The sequence below is a fragment of the Alosa sapidissima genome, chromosome 4, assembly GCF_018492685.1.
Source record: "Alosa sapidissima isolate fAloSap1 chromosome 4, fAloSap1.pri, whole genome shotgun sequence".
In the NCBI taxonomy this organism is placed as follows: domain Eukaryota; kingdom Metazoa; phylum Chordata; class Actinopteri; order Clupeiformes; family Clupeidae; genus Alosa; species Alosa sapidissima.
Genome location: NC_055960.1, coordinates 8,942,101 through 8,959,315, shown reverse-complemented (window position 1 = coordinate 8,959,315; position 17,215 = coordinate 8,942,101).

Below are 17,215 nucleotides of genomic sequence, written 5' to 3'. Positions count from 1 at the left end.
GTGTGTGTCTGTGTCTGTGTGTCTGTTTGCGAATGTGTGTGTGTGTGTTTGTGTTTCTGTTGAGACTCGCTGCTGGAGGTCATTAAGAGTGCAACTGAAATATTGGTGTTGGCGCAGCGCAGACACGTCTCCAGTTCGGGTGCTTGTAAAACATCTGAGGGAATCATCACTGTATCCTGCTCGTGCAACAAATGAATTGGTTCTAAGTCTTAGGAGCTGTCAGCAATTCACTTTGTATGAGGACTTCATTCATCAATATTCCCTGCGTACAACAGCGTGTGGGGGGGGGGGGGTCATGCTTCTCAAGCAAAACAGCTGAACAGAGGACAAGTTTTCAGTGATCAAAGATTTGCTTAGCCGATTGTAGCAGGGTAAGCAGTTCCTGCTCTCTGTTGTCTGTCTCTCACTGATTACCATGATTGACAGACCCGCCCAGTCATTAGCCTTCCACTGATATATTGGCAGGCAGGTGCTTCCCGTGAGAGCACTCCTGCCTTTTCCCCTTCCGGGGACCTGATCATGGTGTTGCAGTGAAATGCACTGGTTTGGCTGACTGGTTGGTGTCCTGATGGGCTGCTGTACAGCCAAGTGGCGTCAAGTTATCGCTGTTTTGTGCTAAGGAGTTGCGGCTACTGGGCGACGTGATTTGTTCAGTTTGGACTGGGCTGATCCCTCATAGGATTTTATTCTTTGTGGCTTGAAGGTAAGCTCCTTCACTCTGATGTTCACCTACTCGCCATTTTTTATCAAATAGGTAAAATGAGTAACTATAATATTTCTATTTTTATAGAGACGGCACATTTGATCGTTGAAGATTGGCATTGCCTTGTGCATTGCCTGCCATTACCAACGGGCTGCTGTTTTGTCTCTGGATGTTTATTTTCTTTTGTGCAACCGTTGTATTTTGTGTTATTCTTGGGGCAGCCGTGGCCCACTGGTTAGCACTCTGGACTTGTAACCGGAGGGTTGCCGGTTCGAGCCCCGACCAGTGGGCCGTGGCTGAAGTGCCCTTGAGCAAGGCACCTAACCCCTCAATGCTCCCCGAGCGCCGCTGTTGTAGCAGGCAGCTCACTGCGCCGGGATTAGTGTGTGCTTCACCTCACTGTGTGTTCACTGTGTGCTGAGTGTGTTTCACTAATTCACCGATTGGGTTAAATGCAGAGACCAAATTCCCCTCACGGGATCAAAAAAGTATATATATATATATATACTTATACTTATTTGTTTGTCCCAGTTCAGTACCACTAGAAACAGGGGGCCTTGACGGGTGGTTACAGTCTTTAGTTTCCCTTGTTTCACCTGGTGTGCCTGACATGAATTTTCGTCACTTGTTGCAGTGCGAGTGTGTTGTGTTGAAATGTCATAACTTGTTTGTTCTATTGTTGTCTTGTTCTGTCTATTGTTTTATGTCAAATCCTGTAGCTCCATTTGTATAATAAATAGATATATTTTCTAAAAACACGTCTCTGCCCAGCATGTGTCGAACCTGTGTTGCCAATTAGCAAGGGTGTGTGTGAATTGGTGACTTATTTCCTAGTGGTGACAATACCCTAGGTGGCGTAGTCTGCTACTACTTTCCCCTCTTGAATCTGCCACACATGCATTGTTATGCTCATCTTTGTACATATTTCTCCAATGGAATAATTTAAATCACATTTTGCAGAGATGGCCATCCAAGCTTCAGAAAGTAAAAGTCCTACCATATATCTGTTCCAAGTAACTTCACTGAATTAGCTGAAGCTAATCAGCACAATTTCTCAGCCAGATAGATCTGCTAAATAGGTTAGTAGGGATTCATTCAAGATTGTATTATTGTCTAATATTTTGCCATGTTAGAAAATGTTCTTTTGATTGAAGGCAGTGTGTGTGTGTGATGTATCAGTTGCATGAGTTTTTGTATATGTATTGCATTCGGAATGAAGGATTTGTTGTATAATGACTTTTAAGCCAGAGGCACTCTGAACCTTCTTCCTGATGGTAATAGCTCAAAGCTTTGGTGGAGGGGGTGGGAAGCATACTGGATGATTAAGCTGGATTTTCTTTCCACTGCTTGTATACAAGGATCAGATGGCTGTTTTTTGTGGAATGCCTATGATCTTAACGGCTTGCCTGGCCATCTTAAACCTTCTAACACTGTTCCGGTCAAAAATAAATATGGCATTTTTCATCAGATTGCCTCAAGATACCACCAATGTTTGCACACACATGCATGTACACACACGGAAACCCTCACACCCACCCACACACACATATTTTCTCTCTCACTCTCTCACTCTCTCACTCTCTCACTCTCTCACACAGTTCATGTTGCCACTGTGCATGTAAACCACCAGTGTTCGCACACATACAGAAACACATGATGTAGCTTTTAATGTTCTAATAAGGGTCTGTTTACAATAATGTTCTATTAAATAATACTTTTTGTCATGGTATTGGTATTTAAGAGCAGTTAAAACTGTCCAGTCAAATTTGACCACGAACAGTAAATTAAGGGGGGTAGCAACGAACAGTGTTTAAAGGTTAACCAGTTTCCTCTTGCATTTGATTGGCAGGAAGCTGTACCAAGGCATGATGTTCACTTCAAATCCTTTAAGCCTTCTGAGGAGACACATGCGCTGTTGGGCCTTTTTGTAAATTGTGTCAACATGCAGGGTGAGACGGTGGTCAATCAAAGTACCAAGGTACTTGACACTTTCAACCTGATCCACTACTTGCCCTTCCAGTCTCAATGGTGTGGATAGTGGATGAGGAGTATCAAACAATCAGCCCCTATGGCAACACAATTCCTTGGTCTTGGTGATTTGTTAAGCTCCAGTGAGCTTCTCTTGAACCAAAGTGCCATTGTGTTGGCATACTGCTTGTAAGTGGACAGGGAGTCGTTATTACATGCCAGTCTACAGGTTAGACATGCAACAAAAAAGTCCAAAAAGGCAGACGAACAAAATATCGGTCAATTTGTAAAGTGTTTATTTACAAAAAGTGGATATATAATAAGAATAAAAATAACAAAACGTGTTCGCTCAGAACTCAAACACAAACAAAGGTAACTAAGTAAATAGCTTGAGTCCGTTGCTGCTGCAGGTTATCGTATTTGTATGAGAATAGGACTAACACACAGCCCTGAGGCACCCCGGTGTTTAAAATAGTGTTGGTGGACTTAAACCAATTTTGCTTCACATGCTGTGGGGCTGTCCTTTAAAAACTCCTTAATCCAGAGTGTCAGAGTTGGTCTAACTTGCAGCTGTTGGAGGCGGTGCAGAAGCGTGTTGATGTGCAGATGAGAAACCCTTAAATAAGATCCTGACAAAGGAGTTTGGAAAGTTAAAGTGTCTTGTTACAGTGTCCAGAAGAGTCAGGCTGGCATACCCCACACCTCGCTTTGATTTATAAGCAAACTGTAGTGGGTCCAAGCTCTCTCCGACCATGGTGATGAGTTCATCTGCAACAACTCTCTCCATGCATTTGCAGAGGCTGGAGGTAAGGGTGTGAAGGGCCACAGGTATGAAGTCATTCATCACTTTGACATTGGGTCGTTTGGGAACAGATATCACAAGCATTAAAGGCATCCAATGTAGTTTCGGCATTTTTGGCTCCCCCTAGAATTGTGACATATTTATATATCACTTTGCCATTGTAAATACTTCTCATGGCTTGAGTCATTCCCTCTATACTCGATGCATGTGCCTTTGTTTTGGAGCCGAAGGACTAGCAACAGACGAAGACTATCTCCAAAGAGCTATATCTACTGACCAGGTAATGTTTCATGATTCTCGTGAGATGTGTCCAGGTCGACGAGACCAGAAACTACAAGGGTGGTTCTCCATGTCCGAGTCGCTGTCATATAAGCTCTATGGCTATGCTAGGTGAACGATTCCCTTATTACAAGTTTGTTTACCATCCATTTGGCTGTTATATTAAGGTGGCTGTTATATTTGGCTGTTATATCAATTTGACTGTTATACAAAACTGTTATGTTAAGGTAAAAAAAACTTGCATAGTGCTGCTTTAAAGTGTGCAGGCACAAGGAATGCATAGCAGGACTATTACTTTCTGAAGCCTGGATGTACACACCTCTGCACATTTGAAAACAGAAAGCCTCCCCATGCCTGTGTTCAGAGAAATGGCTTTAATTGGACTCAGTGGTCAGAGAGCTGGAGAGGTGCTCATGTCTGCCTCACACAGCCTGCGCTAACTGCCTTGGCATGTGTGGCCTGCCAATTGTCCATTTCCATGATTAGCCTTAATGATGATTGCTGAGGGCTGTCAAGTCATTCGGCACCCCGTTTGGGTTTGGGGTTTCTGCTGCTGTTGGACTTGAGTGTTTTAATGAAAGACTCACATTTACATATAAATGAAGGAAATATCGATGTTCTTGCTTTTGAGATGCTCTTGCTCACTATTTTCAAAATTGAATTTCAGCGCAGTGTGCCGTACTGAAAAGACCTGCAGTTTTTGAGGAATTCCTAAGTCGTATTCCCAGACACATTTTCTAATTATAAGGAGGAAGTTGAACATCCTTGAAGTCATAATGTCAACAAACAAGTCCTGTTAGGCAAGTCCCATGTTGCAATGCACTTTGGGCACTTGTCGGGCATCTATTTTGGGCAGAACTGTGCATGTGCAAGGCTTCACCACACCAACCTCGCTCCAGCTGCGAGATCAGAACACATGATTGGCACAATGTATTCACGACATACCGCATGATTGCCACGATGTATTCACATGTCAACTTTTGGAGGCGGAAGGGGCGGGATATGTGTAGACGACTGCCATATTTGTGTTATGAACTAACCCCTACTATAGGAGATTTGAGTGCTGTGTCTCATCATTAGAAAGTCTCTGATAGGTAATATCCTACTCATCATCTCGTTAACAACAGTGTCCAACCTCAATCTATTGCTATGTTGCTATAACGTTTATTTATAATACTGTGTGATGGATTGTTACGAACTGGTATTGCTACAACTGCTAACAACAGACAACTGCTAACCAATTTTAATATCTTGCTCTTAAGACTTGTAACAACTGGAATGCATTCTGCTTGGTTTTTACTCGTTCTTACATCTTTCCCAGTTACCAGTCACCACTTCTGAGCCAAGTGGAATGCCTCATTGTTCCTCATACAAGACAACAGGGCGAAGTTTGGGAAAGAGGCCACAACAAACATACCATACAGCCTAGCATTATATAGATATATAAAACACAAGATCATTATATAGACATATCAAACAAAAGTTAATTTTAGACATATAGCTTTTTTCAGCAGTTTGCAAACGGAGTGCATTACCACCACCATCTGCTGGACTGAGGTGTAATGGCAAGTGTACCCCTCAGCCTCGTTATCGCAGCCGGGTGAACAAGGCGAATAACAGCGATAACATGGACAGTTGGCTTGTTTACAGCAGATATCTATAAGGCTCTGGTTTACAGTTGATTCCATTGTTGCGAAGCCTGCCTCTGGGCTCAACCGTCGTCCTACTATCGTTGTTATAGTTACCATTCATAAGCATTGATATGGAACGGCGATTAAACTTTATTTACCAGATCTACTTCATAGGTGTCCCGTTGTTCAGAATTAAAAGCCACCCCACCAGCCAATCAGAAAAGAGTATTTATTCTCTCCGGCTGATAAAGACATATAAAACACAAGTTAATTTATAGACATATCAAACACAAGCTCATTATATAGACATCAAACACAAGTTCATTCTATAGACATGTCAAACACAAGTTCATTCTTAATCTCTAACTTTTTTTAATGCATGCAGTCACAATGGCATCAATCTAGTCAAATCTGTAAGATAATGAAGATTGTTGTCCCCAATATGACAACCAAGGAGTCAGTGTAATCTAACAAGACAGGATTTGTCTGCTTCATTGAAATCTGAATGTGTGAAAAACCTCATCTGACTGGAAAACTTCAGAACAACCCAGAGCTTACATATATTAAAGAAAAAGCTTATGGCAACTCATAATAGACTCTCATAATACATTTATGAAGATGTTGAATTGCATGGCCTTGATGTAGGTCCAGCACTTTAGCAATGTGTCTATGTCGTTTCAGAGCTACTGAGAATCTGTAGACATACACTCACAAGACACACAAAGCTCCATTATTAAGCTTTATCTTGGACAGCATCATGAGCAGTACAATACACAATTACATGCAGTCGCATTACAAAGAACCAATATGGAACACCACATTTGACAAATATGTTTTCAAATTGAATTTGGAATTGCATTGCCTTCAGAAATAATAGGGATAATGTATGGCCTATTACACAGCATATGGGGCGTCCGCTATTTTTTTTTCTTTTCTCCTATGTTAATCCAATGGAGAAACCGAATGAAGTGAGAAGTCAGGTCTCAGCGAAACAATCACACCTCTCTACTATCAGTGAGTGGGAAGGAGAGCTCATGCTGAAAAACTATTACTCAGATAAATAGAGCTAATTGAGCCAAACAGGTCACGCTTTTATTGACCTATAAATCAGCTTGCCTTCGTCTCACATGAATGAGGGAGTAGACAAGAATTTCAGAGGGCTTTCTGTCGGCTCTCCCAGCCCCTTTAACTGATATGGCTGAAATTGAAACAAATGACGCACTGTGTGTTAGTTATCATTTTATTTGCATTGAAGCCACATAGTGTTGATATCCTGTGAAGATAAATACAGTATGATGTATGTCCTAGTGGAGCAAACGCTTGATGAAGCTGGTCACAGGCGGTTATGACTTTTAAGACAAAGATGAATTGCATCCCTCATACATTGCATGGGAGCTCATTTTCTTGCCATGTACTGCTGGGTGGATAGAGATGCCGTTGAATGCCTGTTGTGATGGTGAGGACAGAATTCAGACAAAAATCCTCTAAAAGAAACTGAAAAGATTATCCATAAATAAGGAATGCCACTCTATAATATGAATAGTATTAGTTTTATTGGCACAGTTTTGAATCACACTGTTTGTCAAGCATTTCGCTATTAAGAAGGTTTGTCAAAAGCAAGCCCTATGAGGGAACTCACAAAGCAGGCATACGTTTCCTTTTCCGAAAGATTCCGCTTCAGGTTTTACTCAACCACTCAAAACTCAAGGACGCGGGGAATCCTGCTTTCTTCAAACCCCACTGACTGAATGATATCAGTTAGACTATTTGCCACATTCATATTCACACTCACACTGATCTCCTCTTGTGCCTCCTCTGATGTTTTGAGAGGATTAATTGGTTTTGACTGGTTTTGTTTTCATGCTTTTTCTGCATCCTGCTGCTAACATTAGACTACTCCAGTTTCAGTGGTCTCACGCTGATGGCTGACTGTACGTTTATCTTGTAACTAAACAATTGAAATGTGTAAAAATTGATCAGAAGTGATTATTTTGTTACTGCACCTCTTCCATTCACCAGTGGCTTTCATGTTGACTTTACTTACACATTGCAAATCTTAAAAGGTCATATCAGCGAATTAAAACTCTCCTAAACGCGAATCTCCTCGGTTATTGGTTGACACACTTTATCAAAGTCCTTTTAGGCAAGTCCCTCCACTCGGCGGCCATATTGCAACGCTTTTTGGGCACTCATCGGGCATCCATTTCGGAGCCTAGGCTGCCTACAGAGACACATTTTTTTGACGGCCTGCTTATGGGGCAGGCAGCTCGTTAGGAAAGATTAGATGAATGTGATCATTTATGTTTGGGCCTTTTTTGGGCCTGAAAACACTGATACAACCTTTAAGATATACATGATCATGATTGTAAGAGAGTGAAAGGGTGGGCGAGTTCTCCTTCCACTCCTCAACCTGAATTCAGTATAACATATGATGATAAGGTGAAGGGCAAACGTTTATTTCTAATATCACCTGACTTTCGAACCTGAGCACCTGAAAACACACTCTAGTATCACTTCCTTCTCTTATTTCCATTTAACTCATTGAGTGCCAAAAACGTAATATTACGTTTTTAGCTTTTTTTTTATTACGAAACTAGACACTCTAACACACCTTATATGCGATTTTGGGAACTCTGTGATGAATGGAAATGAAATATATGACTATCGAAAACTCATGAAAACGCACAATCTGGACATTTCATCTGGACATTTAATCTTAAAACTCTGCTTTTGATGGTTGCCGCTTTGGGTTGAATCAGTGACACATGGTTTATCACTAGGTGGCAGTCTCGCCAGGTCTCGCTAGGTCACTTCCCGGAAACTTTACAGGCAACACTTCACATTTCATCAAAGACGCTATAAATAAAACAGGGATTTTGATGAAAACTAGCCACTGTTTATCTTGGGATTTCTTAGGAACAGAGGCGTGTAGAAATAAACGGTTTGTACCCAGTGAGAGCTTAAAGTCTCACCTTTCAAACAAGCCATAGTATGTGTCCATAGCTATAACACAGAATACGCTGTGGCTCTACAAAAATCGTCAACAATGATCAAGATTGCTGGCACTCTGGGCCAAAGCTTCCGAAAACAGCGCGGCATTCAATGAGTTAAGTGTGTGTACATACCTGTCCAAGGTGAGAAGCTCACAGCCCCTCCATTCTAGTTGTGTAATCCACTCTGTAATCTGAGTGGTGTTGCTTCTCCTTCGTTGCTCAATCATGGGGCCAAAGTGGCCTTCAAAGGCCTAGCAGTGGACTGAAGACATCAGGGCTAACAAAGGCAGTGGGCTGGGCACAGCAAAATCACAGCAGCGATGAGAGACTGATTCCTTGCGTTGTTCAAGACATAAGTCAAGTCAGGTTTTATTGATATAGCCCATTTCATATACAGAAAGGTAGCCCAATGTGCTTCACATAGCCATAACAATCACATATAAAAAAGCAAAATAAATAATTACACGGAAATTACGAATTAAAAAAACAAAAAAACAAACAGAAACAAAACCCAGCACAGATAAAACATGAATTCTAACAGATCACAGGTACAAGAGTCGGTTAGTGGAAGGCATCGTGGAAAAGTTTGGCTTTTAATCTAGATTTAAAAATGGAGATGGTGGGAGAGGTCTTGATGTCTATAGGAATACGGTTCCAGAGATAAGATGGACCGCATAGCAGCTAAAGGCAGCCTCTCCCTGCTTGGTGCGGGCGCTGGGTTGTACCAGTTGGAGTTTTTCCGCTGATCTGAGTGATCTTGAGGGGCTGTAAGTTTCAAACATCTCTGCTATATAGAGAGGTCCTTGGCCATTTAGAGATTTAAAAGCTAGTAAAAGGATTTTAAAATCAATTCTGTAGGTCACTGGTAGCCAGTGTAGAGATTTTAAAATTGGTGTGATATGATCTCTTCTTTTGGTTCTAGTCAATAGCCTTGCTGCTGCATTTTGGATCATTTGAAGAGGTTTTATTGTTTTTTTAGGGAGACCAGTGAAAAGACCATTACAGTAATCCACCCTGCTGTTAATGAAAGCATGAATAAGCTTTTCTAGGTCTACCGGTGATATAAAGTTTTTAACCTTCGCAATGTTTTTTAAGTGATAAAAAGCCGATTTGGTGATTGCCTTCATGTGGCTATTGAAGCTTAGGTCGCTGTCAATAATGACCCCGAGGTTCTTTACGGTTTCCGCTACCTCAAAACCGTTCATTCCTAATAGTGTGGCAGTCTTTAGTCTCTGATCCTTTTTCCCAAAGATAATTACTTCAGTTTTGTCTGTATTCAGTTTAAGAAGATTTTTAGACATCCAGTCTTGAACTTAATTGAGGCAATGGAAAAGGGATTCAAGGGGAGCAAACTCATTGGGAGACAGGGATAGGTATAACTGTGTGTCGTCTGCGTAACTATGGTAATTGATGGAATGGTTCTTTATGATTTGGCCAAGAGGGAGCATGTACAGATTAAACAAAAGAGGGCCAAGGATTGAACCCTGAGGGACACCACATGTTAGGGGCATAGGAGCTGAGGCATGATGATCAATAGATACATAAAAACTCCTGTGCTCTAAATAGGACCATAAGCCAGCAGGTGACTGAGCCAGTGAGACCCACACAGCATTCAAGTCTTTCTAATAGTATGCTGTGGTCAACAGTGTCGAATGCCGCACTGAGGTCCAACAGCATAAGAACGGTGTTTTTTTTACATAACAGATTCCTTTAAATGTTTCTCTGAAGTCAGAAGTCAGGTTGAGGAGAGTACGCATGGATCATGTTGGAGAGGAGAAGAAAACCGTGGTGCTATATATCATGGCACTTCAGTAAGGTCAAAGCTGTTCAAATTAATTGCTTTTCTCTCTCTCTCTCTCTCTCTCTCTCTCTCTCTGTCTCCACTCTCTTGCTTTTGCCAGGAATGTCAGAGTTACAACTCATTGGTAAAGTAATGATGTATAGCGTGGGTCGCAACTGCAGCTGAGAATAATGATGACAGTCATTTAACGTCCCGCATATGTGATGTACATGGGACCACCATCTGCAATTTTACGGTTGATTTAAAATCCCCTTTATCCTCTGCTGCGGCAGCATCACTATCAAATGCACATCAAGCACAAAGTGTTTTTTTTTTCTCCATGTTACAATATTTTCAGCACCGGCAGCAAATAAAGATACAAAGGCTAAAATCAATATAAGGAAGCCGGAGTCAGAGAAAGAAAAGAATGATTTCAGGGAAAGTCAGATTCCTCAGAAGAAGACTAATTTAAGACATTTGTTAACTTTAGTGATGGGAACATTTAAAAGTAGCTTCATCACTGCACATAACTGAAGAGGGTGCAGGATGAATATAATCCAACCATCATTATAAAGCACCCTCCATGTGCATGAAATGATGTTGCATAAGCTACCACAAACATCCCACTTTATGAATCAGAGCCAAGTAACTGTGGTTTGGATAATACTAGTTGAAAGGCACCATCAGTAACCATCCTCATCTTGGGAAAATATTTGTGCACCTCATCCCAACCATATTTTCCAGCAGATTAGTATACCTTGTGATCTGCTCTCTCTTTGCCCCGCCACACAGGCAGAGAGAGACAGAGGAATAACTTGTCCTCCGTTCCATTTGTACGTGGTGACGGCTTATGACAACTCGTAACTTGTGAAATGACGTAACTTTCAAGTCGTCAGAACTGACCGTGAACTAGCCATTGATTTGTATGAGACCGCTTCTTGTCAGGCGACTTTAGAGGGGGGGCGTGCCGTCACGTAATTTTGCGTAACTTCTTGTTTTCCGTTCATCTTACTACTCGTAAGAAGAGCCGCAAGAACAAATGGATCGCATGATTGGGGGACAGGCAGTGCCAGTGCTCTTGTTTATGGCACCTGCCTTAGGCCAGCGATGACAAATATTCCTCTGTCTTAATCACACGCTTAATCTGTGCAAATACTGTCGCCTCTTTATTTGCACAGCTTAATATTTCAAACCCTTCTTCAACAAAGCTGCACACAACCAGACATGGCTCTGCATGAGATCCAGAGACTTACTGTAGCCCACACTTCCTCTGCACCTGGACAGATTCTGAACTTTCAGGGTGAATTCAAGGGTTGGATGGGATGCTTTATTGCTTTATTTGCTCAATGGTATTGACTGCCAGTTGAAATGAGAAATGCCTGATATGGTTGAGAGATGCATCATGTCCTTCATTATTCTAAACAACATTATGATATCTATTATTCTATACAACACAAGCATCAGTATTCCAAAACAACATCAATCCAGAAACTGAATTTAGAATTAGTGTGTAAAGGTCAATATGATTCTACAAATACATTTGTCTGCTTGACTTAAAAACTCTCTGTTGTTGTCAGCACCATCCACTGAAAAAGGGAAAAGTACATGCTATTATGTGCAGCATGGTGTCTTTACCTGCACCATAATTGGCATACATGTCTCTCTTGGTTCCCAGTGGAGCCATCTGAATGAAGCAGGTCATTGACTTCCACTCTTTAGCTGCCTATTGTTACACTGACAGAAGGTGAAGAGCATTCTTCCTCTCATTCACGTCCAGGTGGACTTCCATCAAGACCCAAAATGCCATTATCTCAATGACCTTTTGTCGCCGAAGTCACCAGCTCCTCTAAATGCTTCTAGAAACTTACCAAACGCTGAGTGTGAGGATGGTGCTGTCCATTTACTTTTGTCCTGATTCACTCTAATTGGTCCGGTGAATGGACCTTTCTGCCTTTGAAACTAACAAAGAGTCAAGGAGAGATGTACAGAAAAAAGCGGCCATCTCACAAAGGAATATGACATTTGGAAGGAAATTGGATCCTGCTGTTGCCCTCAATGGCTTTTAAGGAATATAAGAAAAGATCAAGGAAGGAAGTCCAATGAAGTCAATAGTTTTGACAATATAATTTTACGTTCTATTTTAAGATCCTGGTTTGCTTGGCCAACAAAGATGCCAAGGACATATATACTGTCTATTTTGTCATTTTGGAACAACATAATGCACAAATAGATGTGTATAGACAATGTACAAACATGTCTCGCTGATTAGAAACATAGACACCGACTGCCAGGACCATTTTTTTTTAATGTCAAGCAGATTTTTGTTTTAATTATTGCACTTACTCTGAGCATGGGAAGAAGCTATCAGTGAGAAGAAGCATACCAGTAATGTACTGCACAATTAACTGGTTTCTCAAGAGATAAACTATTTTGTGTGAGATATCCTCCCCTGCTCAGTTATCACTGCTGACACTATAATGAGGCTAAGGCTCAAGCTGTGCACTGCTGTGGTTGTCATGGGGAAAATAACAAGGAGCTTGTGTATGAATCACACAGTGAAAATGAGGAAATGTTTGACAGGGTTTGTTGTCACCGAAGGTTCTCCTGTGTCACCAAGGTTACTTGTCGTGCAGGTTGCCGTGTGGACAGGGGTGTTGGTGTGCAGCCCCTTCTGACTCCTCTTCCTCCATTTATATTTTCTCTTTTATTCTTGTTTCTCTCTCTCCTCCCATGCTGAATTACAAGGACAGTGAGGTGAGCACCAGAGCAGACTGAGGCCTCTGTGTTCCCAGCGAAGGGACATGGACGAGCACGCCTCTGATTGAGAGACTGGCTGTTTGTGTGCTTAATAATGATGCCAGTCACTTTGACGGATTCCTCGCACGAGCAGTATCCTCCATCACAGATGTTATATGCCGCCTCAGTTTTCAGGGACTTATAAGACAAAATGGCACATGGCTCACGCCTACCCCGCTGTGTCACATTGCTTGGACAGTAGGATCTGAATTTCTGTCACTGCTCTCCATCACCCAGATGCTGCCTGACATCATTCATACATTATGCTAATCCTCTAGTGCAATTATAAAAGCAAATAGATTGCACACATGTTTTTTTTATTATTTTTGGCAGAAAAGCTATTGATATTTAATTTGACTACATCTTACCACACAACACATTACGTAGCTCTGTAACATGCTGCACTGCCACATGTTTAGCACACATGAGGCATATTTAGTTAATTATGATATAGATTCATCAATACCTAATAATGGGATCATTTATAACAAATGTGACAAGGTGCTGATAAGCACTTTACTGGATAATACCATGAGTATCTAAGCCTTACGGTTTCATGTGGTCTTTTCAATATCAGCTCGCTCAGAAAATGAGAAGGAAGGTGTTTTCAGTTTCAGTCTGCTTCAACGTGACAGCATACATACTAATATTGTATATTCAGCAGTATGTTCTCAGTCTCATGCAACACTGATCTCCATCCATGTATCTTTCAACTAAATATCTCTGTTGAAGAAATAAACATTTCTGTGCTGTATCAAACATGCTATACTGTTTGCGCTGACATTTCTATACACAGAAGAGATATCAAATTTCTAGTGCTATAGTTCACACAGTAACCAATCAACAACCAAACCTATTTACCGTCAAAATCACTACCAAAGCAACCTTTGTGGGCAAAAAACATCTCCAACAGAACAGCTTTCAATAGCATTTCACTGATTTTTATCAAGCTGGCACCTTCCTTCATTGGTGTTTCATGGAATATTATGACATAATATGGTTTGGCTTCTCTCATGGAATCCTGTCATTTTTGATGATGATTCCAGATCTACCCAGAAACAGATGCTGTACTGGACTCCTTTTGCATACTGTAAACCTGGTGACAAAAAAGGAAGGGGCTGTTGTACACAAGCAGCTGACAGAGACGGATAGGAGAGCCACTGCAGGCCTCTTTTCTATTGTGTTGACTCATCCACTGCTGTAAAACACGCAACCACATTTGCTTGTCTAAAATTGTTTGCTTTCAGTGAGTGCCAAGCAGAGGATGAAATGACTCCTAACAAAGGAATCCTTTTTATGGGGAAAAAACGAGGACAAAAAAAAGTCAAATAAACGAAACATGACAAATCTCTCATTGGCAAGCTTACAGTAGGTGAGAAGAAAGAAGATGACGTTACACAAAGTCAGTATGATGAAAACAAAGTCCAAGGAATCATCCAAATGTTCCCTCCTTTGAATAAAGTGAAAGGTGAATCCCAAAACCGTCTCAGCAGGAGGAGGTTTCACAAACCTGTTCTGTTCAAATGTGTAACCCCATGTGTATTTAATCTGTGCATTATAAAGAACCTCACTTGTTACTGTTGCCTTCAAAGTCTATCATATCATGATGTGAGGCAATTCTGTTTCCCATGTGCAGTGTTAGGGAGTTAAGGTAGGCTATCATTTTAGCAAAGTAATACATCCTTTGGAAAGGATTATGCTTTTATCCTGTCCAAATTACTTTCCCTGCGGCTAAGAAAACATTACCAATTTGCAGCTGTATGGGTTAGCAATCCAGGTGGTCACAAAATTGAGCGGGTCAAATCTTCACAAGAGGCAGGTGATGTCTGAAAGAAGGAACCTTTTGGACTGAAGCTTTCCTTTTTCTTTGTGACTTTCATTTCTATCCAGCTCTGCCTCAGACCCTGTAGACAGCTTCTGTTAGCAGATGAAATCATTTGAAATTCCTTCAGAACGAAATCAAACGAGAGCCCAGAATGTTCCGTGTAGGAGGTGATGATAAACACATCAGTATTTCTATATGTGTTTTCTAAGGAGCTAAAGTACTGTATGCAGAACTGGTGGCAAAAGCCAGGGAACAAGGCTGGCAAGCACAGGCACACACAAGACCATTGGGAATAGGTGTTAGAGGCTTTGTAGCAAAGTCAAGTACAACACTTCTGTTAGATTTTGGTTTTGGAGGAAAATCACTGAAAAAGAGCTGTAAAAAAGATGTCTAAGGCTGCTGAAAAGGCAAGCCAACGGTTATGTCTGAGACGCTAACATACTTGGGATCAAGCCAAGGCCTAAACTGACTCAGAGAAATACGTGAAATCTTGTCGCTATGGACAAGGAGTGGATACTTGTTGATGTCTCTCAACAAGCAATGAGTCCCATCATGAGTGTGGAGAGAGGTAAATCTACAGTAGGATGCCATACATCACTGTTAAGCCTTCTGGAGGTATTGGGGCCTAACAGAGGAAGGAAGGTGCCTACTTGATAACCCAAGAGAAATGCTTACAAAAGCTGTTCTGTTGGTGATGTGTTTTTTTTCTCTGTTTTGGTTCTTTGGTTTGGCATTCAGGCTACTGTTGTGCCGTGAAGGAGAGCCTTTACGGATCCTGGGAACAACATATGACAGTGAGAGTTCAAAGAATCTGCACACTGTGGTAGGCCTACTAGGCCTACTGTGGTAAACATCGAGGGTGCAGTGATGAAGTAGGTTAATGTTAATTGGCAGAAAGATTGAACATGGTTTGCTACCTCTATACAACAGTAAACTTCAGCTAGCTAGCGACAGTTACAACTAGTTAAGCAAGGAGATGGTTAACGTTATGTTTGTATTAGGGCTGTCAGCCATATCATGTTAATCGTGATGCAGTAAGGACTAGCATGTTAATTGTTTAGAACCTGATTGACGCAAAATGCGTCAAAAAACACACCCTTTCTTCTTTGTTACATTGCTCCGGAACTGTTTGTATGATCAAGTATGAAAATAAAAAAAAATCATGAAATTAAATCAAATTGCATCATATGTACAGTCTACTTCTCTGCGTTCACCCGCGCACCCATTACTCTCGTTTGAATTACTCGCAAACCTGTGATCGCATAGATATGGCAAGCATATCAGATGAAAGAGGAGACACGGGGCTATCCATTGATACCATATAGAATATTCTATTTTATAGAATAAAATATACCTTATAAAAACAGACGAAGTGACTGCAAAATAACAACGTCATGTACACAAATCAATGCTGCACACCCATTACTCTCGTTTGAATTACTCGCGGACCCCTGATCGGATAGATCTATCTATATATCTATATCTATATGTCACGCATGTATATCATATCTATCTATATATCATATATGTATCTATAGATATCTATCTATATATCATATCTATATGTTACACATGTCAGATTAAAGAGGAGACACAGAGCTATAATTTGATACCAAGTACATCCTTCTGGGTTATAAAACAGACGAAGTGACAGCAAAATAATAACTTCATATAGTTGGACTTACCCCATGTTTTTGTCTGTTTTTGTGGCAAAGCATGTTTATAATCCAACGCTATCGTGTGTTTCTATGGCAAAGCATGTTCATAATCCGGTTTTGAGATCCTAGCAAATTCCTGCATGGCATCCAATTCAAGGCTCACATTGCATCCCAATTTGTTCAACAAAGAAACCCCCTTTTTGCCTCTACTTTGTTCATGGCAATGCAGTAAAAAGTTGTTGTTGAGAATCATTATGAGTGGATATAGGCACACAGGCTAACCCGCAAACTCGGGTCAAGTCAGGTCAGATCAGTTCGTGTCACAGATATGGAGCGCAGAAAGGTCATTTTTCATCACTAAATAAAAAAACTGCCATTTATTTCTGTAAGGCGCACACCACATACTGTATGTCTATAAATTGCTCAGCCACAGAGCATCCCTCCACCATGGCAATGATATTGCCAGATTCAGGACAGTCTGCTACACACACATGTAAGGCAAGTCGAGCTGCCAGCTTGCAATGGTGAGATACATGTCAAAATATAAGAATTTGTATAATACGAATAATAACATAATGGTGATGGTGATAATGGTGATATAACAAAATGGTGATAACACTTGTCGGTAGGGCCCCCACAGACTCTAGAATCGCCTCTGGGCAGGGGCTTAAAAGCTAAAGCAAACAGTGAACTGTAAAAGAAACAATACATTTGGCTAACCAGAAATGTCTCTGCTAATGTGAAGAAACGATACATTTGGCTCACGGAAGTATCAGCTAA